This window comes from Neomonachus schauinslandi, chromosome 5 (genome assembly GCF_002201575.2).
Source record: "Neomonachus schauinslandi chromosome 5, ASM220157v2, whole genome shotgun sequence".
Taxonomy (NCBI): Eukaryota; Metazoa; Chordata; class Mammalia; order Carnivora; family Phocidae; genus Neomonachus; species Neomonachus schauinslandi.
Genome location: NC_058407.1, coordinates 22861607 through 22870803, shown reverse-complemented (window position 1 = coordinate 22870803; position 9197 = coordinate 22861607). Strand labels below are relative to the sequence as shown.

Genomic DNA, 9197 nt, shown 5'->3' with positions numbered 1-9197 from the left:
GAACTTCGACTTCAGAACGAAAATATAAATTTGTAAAGGTAAAGTTCTGCTTCAAGTCACATCCTCTTGGTCACTATCAAATTAAAAACCTCCCGCCAGAAACCTAAATCATCTGGGAAGCATAAAGAGCTCCGGAAAACAATTTTCATCAGTTCATCACTACTCAAACTGGAAGCGCATTTTGTTTCACTTATTCTAAATAATTTACTCTTTCCACCAACCACGAGTCCAAGGTGCCCAGAGGGGATAGTGAGAGGAGGAGCGGTCCAAATGTTCCTATTTTCACACTTCCCGGTGGTAAGCAGAAAGGAAACGAGCCTGGGGAGGGAATCTTTCTTACTTTTGAAGAGATATTTGAAGGAACTTTTAGTAGCAGCTCCTCGTTAGTATAGTGGTTAGTATCCCCGCCTGTCACGCGGGAGACCGGGGTTCAATTCCCCGACGGGGAGGATAGTAAATTTTATTAATCCAACTGCTCTTTTCCGTATAATTCAACTACGAGATACCAAACCTGCTGACAAATACAATATCCAAATATCTTTTGTGAGTGTGCCTTTTTTAAAACGAGTGACTTTTAAGCTTAATGCTCACCTTGAAATAAAAGCCTACCCCGACAGTAAAAGCTTTTTATCGTTGGTGGAAGAGAAAGAGAACCAGACAGGACTCCGCGTTAGCTACCAGCTGCTGGCTGGCACAGGTGTGCGCCTGCGCAGCGACGCCCGCCAAATTCCAACTTGAGGTCATGAACTGGGCGCGGAACCCGAAGGGGGGAGGGGAGAGAGAAGGCGGAGTTTCCGCCCCTAAAGGGGCGGGTAAGAACGGAAATTGCTTGCTGTAGAAGAGGAAGGAGCAGTTTCCCTTGACCCTGGGGAACCGACTGAAAGGGAAACTCAGTTCTGCCACCTCCACTGGTCCGGTCCCAAGTTAGGTGGAGGGTTAGCGATCAGGAGAATGTGGGCGCTAAAGTGATCAGTCTTCATCTTCAACGTGTACCGGGTGGAGGGGCAAGGAGAGAATTGAAAAAAAGATGCCGGAAGAAACGCCATGTTACTTGAGTCCTAAGAAACTGCGCGAGGCACAGCCCAGCAGGACCTCGTGGCGCAACGGTAGCGCGTCTGACTCCAGATCAGAAGGCTGCGTGTTCGAATCACGTCGGGGTCATGGGCTTTTGTAGACTTTTTTTAAAACACTCGCTTCTAGAGATCTAGGAGTATTCCCGCCTTTTTTGAAAATGCCTTTTAGGATTAAATCTTTCTTCTTCAAATGTAATCCTAGTGATCCTTAGTGTGCAAAAAGTCAAGGCTGACTTTATATCGTAGTCTTAACGTTGATCGTTTTGTACTGTTTGGCTTTGTAAAGTGAGTTTTCTGTCAATTAAAGTAAAAAGTGCATATTACTATTAAAGTGACTATTACTACTGTACACTAGTGGGCATATCAGTCCAACCGTCCTTAACAAGAAATGTACAAGCTGTTTTCCCAAAAATGGTTAGACCCTTTTGAAAGCAAGGACAACAGTAAAATTTCTAACTTTGAATATTGTTGCAGTTTACACGTCCTAGCCTGTGTGCCAATAAACGATCTTAGAATGTGTGATTAGTATCCCACTTTTACAGTCCCTAAGGGTCACCCAAGTTTCCAAACAAAGTAACTTACTACATATCCTTGTCTTTACCAAATGTTTTACTAAAAAGGTGGGAAATTTGTTGAAAGAACGTGTTAGAAGCCATTGGACCTAAGTGATATATCAATGCCCCCTTTATATTTTCATCAATTCATGTGAATGGGGACAAGTCAGATACTACTTTCAATCTCTTTAATAGGGAGCAAAGCTTAGTCACCTTTTTGAGCTCCAGGACTCTTAGTACTGAATAGGGCCTGACAGGCATGTGTCAAACATTTGTTGTACAAAAAATGAATAGCACGATGATGAGAAATATTTTTAGATCTTTATTGGCTATGTTCCATAAAAGTCCTTGAATTTTTCTGCTGTTTTGAAAATACCAAGTACTAATTTCATATGATTTAACCTAATACAGGAGTATAGCTGGACATTATATTTTCACTTTGTGTAGTTTGTTCTTTCTCCTACTTGGATGGATTGAGATTAGACCATCCATTTCAACAGGTATGAACCACCAACTATGATGAGCCTAATACTGTGCTCAGCACTGAGGGATACACTGAGCAAACAAATACCATAATATGTTGGGCTAAGTGCCATGAAAGTAACATGAACAGAGTGGTATGTAGATGCTAAAATAGGACATTAACTCTGCCTTGGGTAGCTCAAGAGGGCCTCATAAAGGAGAATTTTCAAAAATAAAAGTTTACTATGTTGCTCTAAGGCGTTTATTTATCCAGTAGACATATATGAATGCCTTCCATGAGTCAAGCACTTTCACTTAATATCCCTGGGTCTGACTTCTTCAATTATAAAAGTAGTGGTTTATATTCGTTTGCTAGGGCTGCCATAGCAAAAGATGACAGGCTGGGAGGCTTAAACAAGAAACTTATTTTCTCATAGTTGGGGAGCCTAGACATTCAAGATCCAAGTGACAGCAGGGTTTGTTTCTCCTGAGACCTGTCCTTGGCTTATAGGTGGCCACCTTCTTACTGTATCCTCACATGGTCATTCCTCTGTATGTGCACATCTCTGCTGTTGTCCAAGTTTCCTTTTATAAGGAAACCGGTCAGTTTAGATTAAGGCCCACTCCAATGGCTTCATTTTAACTTAATTACCTCCTAAAAGTCCTTATCTCCAAATATAGTCACATTTTGAAGTACTGGGGGTTAGGGCTTCAACATGAATTGTGAGGGGCCACAATTCCACCCATAACATAAGTTAATGTTCCTTCTCCCCTGGCAACCTTTGCATGTATAGCATATATCTGTAAAAATACTCACTTGATCTTAGCTTGGACCAAGCATGTTATCTCATTTGTACAAAATCATACTCTTGTGAGGCAGAGCAGGTAATGTTACCTTGTTAATCATTTTGTGATAGCAGCCCTAGCAAACTAATACAGCTTCTTCGGAGAACTGCTAGTTCTCCAGCACTGCTGGAGAGGAAGAGAGAAAGCTATTGAGGTAAAACAGGAGTCAGATCAGTCAGGACCTCCTAATTTGGATTTTATTCTGAGGGCAAAGCAAAGCTATTATTCAAGACTATGACAAGGTCAGCTCTGGCTTTACAAAGAATGTAAAAAATAAATAAATAAAATGGCCTTGAGCTGTTGTTTCCAGACCAGTACCCTATGAACAAGTTAGAAATGCAAATGTTCAGGTCCCACCCCATACCTACAGACTCAGAAAAGTCTGGGGATGGGGCCTAACAATCAGAGTTTTAACCAGGCCTTCCAAGTGCTTCTGATGGCCAGCTAAAGTTTGAGAACCACTGGAGGTCCCACTTAACCTGACAGCGTTGTTAAGAGAATCAAACAAGGCACAGCATAGGGAATATTGTCAATGATACTATAACAGCGTTGTATGGTGACAGATGGTAGCTACACTTGTGGTGACATAGCATAACATATAAGAGAAGTTGAGTCACTGTGTTGTACACCTGAAACTCATGTAACATTGTGTGTCAACTATACTCAAAAAAATTTTTTTTAAAAAGAATCAAATGAGATATACATAAAAATGTTGTAAAGCAGTATATATATATAGTATATATATACATGTCATTATTTATACTGCTGCAGCTCTAAAACTGTTACTTCACAGGTTCCAGCTTCTTTCCAAGTTTGGACATCTGTACTTTCCTAGAATAGCCCATTTGCTGGCTTGCTATAACTTTGAAACAATTTGAAATCCAATACTTCATTTTAACTTTAACTTCTACAACCATTATATAGGAATGATGTCAGAAAAGAGGCTCTGAAATACAGATCCATATTTGAATTCCCACCTAATAGATCTGTGATTTTGTACTTTTCCTCTAAAAACTTTCCAGGCATTTATTCTTCCAAGTGGATTTATCCACTACTATCAAATGCTCTGAGCATTTATTTCACCTGTTTAATAACCTAGGTTTCTCTTTTGAGATTATTTTTAATCAGTTACCTAAGACTGATGAGCTGATAAAATGGAGCCTTTGGAAATATAAAACTGAAAGACTGAATTCTGATAAGCCAAGTGATTTCCCAATTTCTCACACTAATTCCAAAAGAAAGGTAGTTATATTTATAAAAGCATGTGTTCATTGTAGAAATCTTGATAAGTACAGAAAAAATAAGAAAATAAAAATTACTTGTTCCCCACCACCTAAACAAAATTACTACAAACATTTTTAGTCTTTTTTCTTTGTATATATTTTAAATAAACACATATTCATACACACTGTTCTTTACAGAACTGAGATCTTACTCTAATATGGTTCTCTATTTTTTTCTACTTATTTTTACTTAATGCTTTATTGTGAAAATCCTTTCATATTCTTAAGAAAAATGTCAAGAACATGACTTTTATGACCATCATGTAGTATTTGGTCATCTGCTTTGTTTGAGGTGACACCTTTAAATTCACAACCAAGCTCTATGCAAAACGGAATAATGAAAAACAAGTCAGCTATATATTAATAACATTAAAAACTTCAAAAAGGAAAATGAAGGCAGTTATCCAAGTGATATGGAAAAAAAGAAGTTTCAGAACAGTTTTCTGACAAAGTCATTCCACTGATTTATTTTTTTAAGCTGTGCCTTCACATAGGAATATCTTTTCACTGTTTCCCAAGGTTTTTGGTATCAATGCTGAAACATTCTAAATTTTTTTAAAAAAAACCTAAAACATAAATAAATAAATAAATAAAACCTAATACCTGTTTCAACATAAAAGGTAATCTTTAAAATTTTTATTTTTATGAATATAACAAAATAAAATGCCCAGTCTTTCTTTTTCAATTAAGAAATTTCACAGGGCAGTAGAGCATGTGACTCTTGATTTTAGGGTCATGAGTTTGAGCACTATGCTGGGCATGGAACCTACTTAAAACTAAAAAAAAAAAGATTTAAGAAATTTCACAGATGATGACTCAAAAAATCCTTGAGCAGGAGAGAAGGATGAAATCCAGAGTACAAGGGGTGGAGTTCTTTCTGATAGGAGTTCTCTGTTTTCCATTGAAACAAAAAAGATGCAAGAGCAAATGAGCACAGAAATGACCTTCTTAAGTTGAGGCATTCCCTGCAGATGGTTTCCAGTTTCTCAAGTATGATGCAAGTTCACCAGCTGAAAATGGGGACAGGTGGGGGGAAAAGGATGTAAAAGATTTGAGTAGAGAAGCTAAGGTGTGAATGGTCAATCCAGTGAACGAATAGTTTTGCCAGCCAGTATGAAGTGCTCCCATGAGGTCTGAGGTCATGAATTAAAACCAGTCAGCCCTGTCATATGATTTTTCTATAGCAATCTTTGCTACTTGGATACCAGCAATTGAATGGAAAAGTTTGTTGCAGTAGGGTTCAGTCCAAACAAGACTAAGGTTCTACCTGGAGGTTCCTCCAAGTAAGAAAGATAGAGACATTGGGGTAAGAGAATTGAAAATGTCTGCAAAAGAGCAATTACAAGGATTAATTGAGGAATCTAAGTTGGATGAGTTGGAAGTGTTTATGATGTAGAATCATATTAATAGTTTTTTTTTAAGTGTTGGGCCTAATGGATTGGAGGTGTTAATAGTTCAGTGAGAGTATAATAAATGAGCTGAGGAAAAAGGCTAGTGATTGACAATTGGGATGCTTGAAATTGAGATTTAGAAGGCAAAACAGTTATTGATGACAAGGTTCAAAGTCTCACCACTTGGAGTGGATGGATGATATGGAATAGAGGAACAAGTTGTTGGAGATGAAGAGGTTAAAAATCTAAAAGGCCAAGTGCTGAGGGTGCCTGGCTGGCTCAGTCGGAAGAACATGTGCCTTTTGATCTCAGGGTTCATGAGTTTGAGCCCCATGTTGGGTGTAGAGATTACTTAAATAAATAAACTTTTTTTTTAAAAAGATTTTATTTATTTATTTGACAGAGAGAGATACAGCGAGAGAGGGAACACAAGCAGGGGGAGTGGGAGAGGGAGAAGCAGGCTTCCCGCAGAGTGGGGAGCCCCATGCAGGGCTCAATCCCAGGACTCTGGGATCATGACCTGAGCCGAAGGCAGACGCTTAACGACTGAGCCACCCAGGCGCCCCAAATAAATAAACTTTAAAAAAATAAAAATTTAAAAAAATAAAATGATGGTGTTGCATGGGCCATCTATAAGAATGTTAAATTCACAGAGACTATAGACAGGAATGGTGGGGAAACCTAGAGCAAGGAAAAACAACCTATAATATCTGAGGGAGAGTGGCCAGAAAGTTGATAAATGATAAAGATGATAAAGGGTGATTTACCTAGATGATATGAACTTCAAATGTTTCTGAAGGAGGAAAGAGGGCAAATGTTTTGAAGTATTAATCAGGAACAAAGAAGCCACCCAAACTCTGTAGCCCAACCTCTAGGACTTAAGGTACAGAGTATGAGGGAAAAAATAACTCCTACTTAGGAGCTCTACAGCAGAGTTAAAAGCAAAAATTACCTTCATCACTAAAAATTAATAGTGCTGGGGATATAGCTGGATGCATCTAGGACAATTCCAAGTCTGAATTGGGTAAGTCATGACTTTGTGGATGATGCAGAAAGGCGATCTCACTGTCTGATAGCTTATGACATGAACCATGTCTCCTGAGAAATGTAGAATCTGCAAGTAACCTCCAGTTGATAGTGTCTAAGGATAGGAAAAGGAGAGACAATTAATGAAAGGGAATGAAAATGTTTTTGCTCAAGGAGTATTCATTTCAAGGATCTAGAATGCAGTTCTTTGTGAATTATATTATCTTTACTGTTGGCCTGTAGGGCATAGTACTTGTCTATTTATTTTAAAGATTTTATTTATTTATTTGAGAAAGGGAGAGCGGGGATGGGGAGAAGCAGAGGGAGAGGGACAAGCAGACTCCATGCTGAGCTCAGAGCCCCACATGGGGCTCAATCTCACGACCCTGAGATCGTGACCTGAGCTGAAATCAGAAGTTGGACGCTTAACCAACTGAGCCACACAGGTGCCCCATACTGTGTCTATTTAAAACAACTTGCAAAAACAAGCAAACACCTTGCAAACTCAACAGGTGATTTTTTTTTAGCGTGTGGTTAAAAAGTAGGATGAAGTATTGCCTTTAAAAATTAAACGGCCTGGAAAATGGAGAAATATCTGGTGCAAGGGCCCTTTCAAAAGTCATTGCACTATCCTTGGGTGATTCTGTGACTTCATCATTGTATTCTACTCACATCAAATTTAGGTAGAATATTATCCTCAGGTATCAGTGATGCCTCCTTCTTTAAGGATCCATTTCAGGGACCAGGCTGCTCAGGTTACCTCAGACCATAGGGCAGCTGTCAGAGCCCGGAGACCCTTCTATGTACCCAACCTGGTCAGATCATATATAGTCCTGGTAACTCTGACCCTTTTCAGATACAGCAGCAAAACCTACCTCTTAAAAACTGTTAGTACAATCAGGCCGGAGCCAAATTCTTCAACTTGCTAATTCAAATAGGGTAGCATAGACCTATCAACTGTGTTCTTGCCAAGATTATGCAGACTGGGACTATCCCACATGCATTAATTACATTTGTGGTGCAAAATCATGGTCCTTTGCCTCTCAGCTCAGTTACCCCTATGAAGATAAAAGCAATTGCCTATGCGCCCAGGGAAGCTGTGGGGAGAAAAATGAGGTAACTTTCACAAGGCATCCTAAAAATGTACAAAACAATTTGCTACTTAAAGTACAATTTTTAATTTGCATTACTAGCTTATTACTATTGGTTAAATATATGTAATACTGAGAGTTTTAGAAAATAATTTAAATATAAAATTGCCCCTAGGAAAAGAATCCATCATTAAATAGTGTCTCCTCAATTTGAACAAAATAAAATGACTTAACTCATAGGGAACATTTTTAGTGAAGGCATTTTTTAAAAATTTCCTCAAACTTAAACAACCATGCAGAAATCAGATAAACATTTTTAAAAAAATTTAAGCAGCTTATAAAAGTTTGGAGGTCAGAATTTTGGGGAAATGATTAAAGTACCCTAAATGCAAGGTCAGTTTCTTTTCTTTCTTGGAGGAAAGCTTCTTGGAACATATATATATATATATATATATATATATATATATATATTCGTTAAGAAACACAAATATTTGTCATCAGTGTTGTTTTCAGGAAGACGTTTTAATCTTATTACATTTCTGAGACTTTTTAATTTGGATCAGTAATATAGGTTTGATTAGGGTTCCCAGCCTGATTATAGGTCACCAGTCTATTCTGATTGAAATGTAGGTATGCACCATCTCAGTTATCTTAAGTTGCCCATTAAGGCATTACTAAACGTTTTGCTTCATCCTGTTGTATTACTAAACATTAGATTTGATTAAGTTATGGTAAGATACTTATGTAAGACTAACCCAGAGATGCTCTCAACGAAAATGCAGTTGTGCCCCAATGTTCAAAATGAAATAATTCAGAAACGTTCCAACCTGTAGGGTAAGAAACGAATGGAATATCTGACGATACAATTTTGTCACAAATTCAGGGGCATTTTAAAGTGCCCAGTAGTCGAGGTCTGGCTTTTCCTGAATTTCAGGAACAAAAGAAGCGTTCACAAGGAGAGAGGGATTTAACTGCTTGCTCTCCCCCTTTCCACCCCCCAGGTAAACCAAATCAAGGAAGATGAGCGCCGACAGGCACGCCTTGCTCCTTTTCTTTCCCTTCATGGTGAGCGTTTGGGGAAGGAAAGGCTGTGGTCATTCTTCGGTAAATCAGTGTCCTACGATTTAGAAAGGCCCAGACCAGGGTCCTCGCAGCAGGCGTGAAATTCGACCCGTTCGAAGGCGATCGACCCCAGAAAAGAAAGCTTCTTCTCAAGCAGGGCGCGGGGGAAAAGAAACCGCACACACAAGTAGTATGATTTGTCCCTTATCAGCGTCTTATGGGAAGGGTGGAGAAAAGGGAAACAGAAACGGACCAGTCGCCCAGGATCCCGCCCGAGCGGCTTTTAAACTGCGTTTCTACAACCTCTCGCACGGTGCAGCGGCTAATGGAACCCGCGCGAGGGCTCCTACCAATCACCGCCCGGCTTCCTCCCACCGCGGACCAATGGCGGCGCGCGTTCTTGGGGCAT

At 39.2% G+C, this 9197-nt stretch overlaps 2 non-coding genes across 2 annotated transcripts; both read left to right on the top strand.

Moving 5' to 3' along the window:
* The first annotated feature begins 377 nt into the window (after positions 1 to 377).
* TRNAD-GUC lies at positions 378 to 449 on the top strand. Its single transcript has one exon. It is a non-coding gene; the product is annotated as a tRNA-Asp (tRNA).
* Positions 450 to 1089: 640 nt separating this feature from the next.
* Positions 1090 to 1161, top strand: TRNAW-CCA. Its single transcript has one exon. It is a non-coding gene; the product is annotated as a tRNA-Trp (tRNA).
* Positions 1162 to 9197: the final 8036 nt, after the last annotated feature.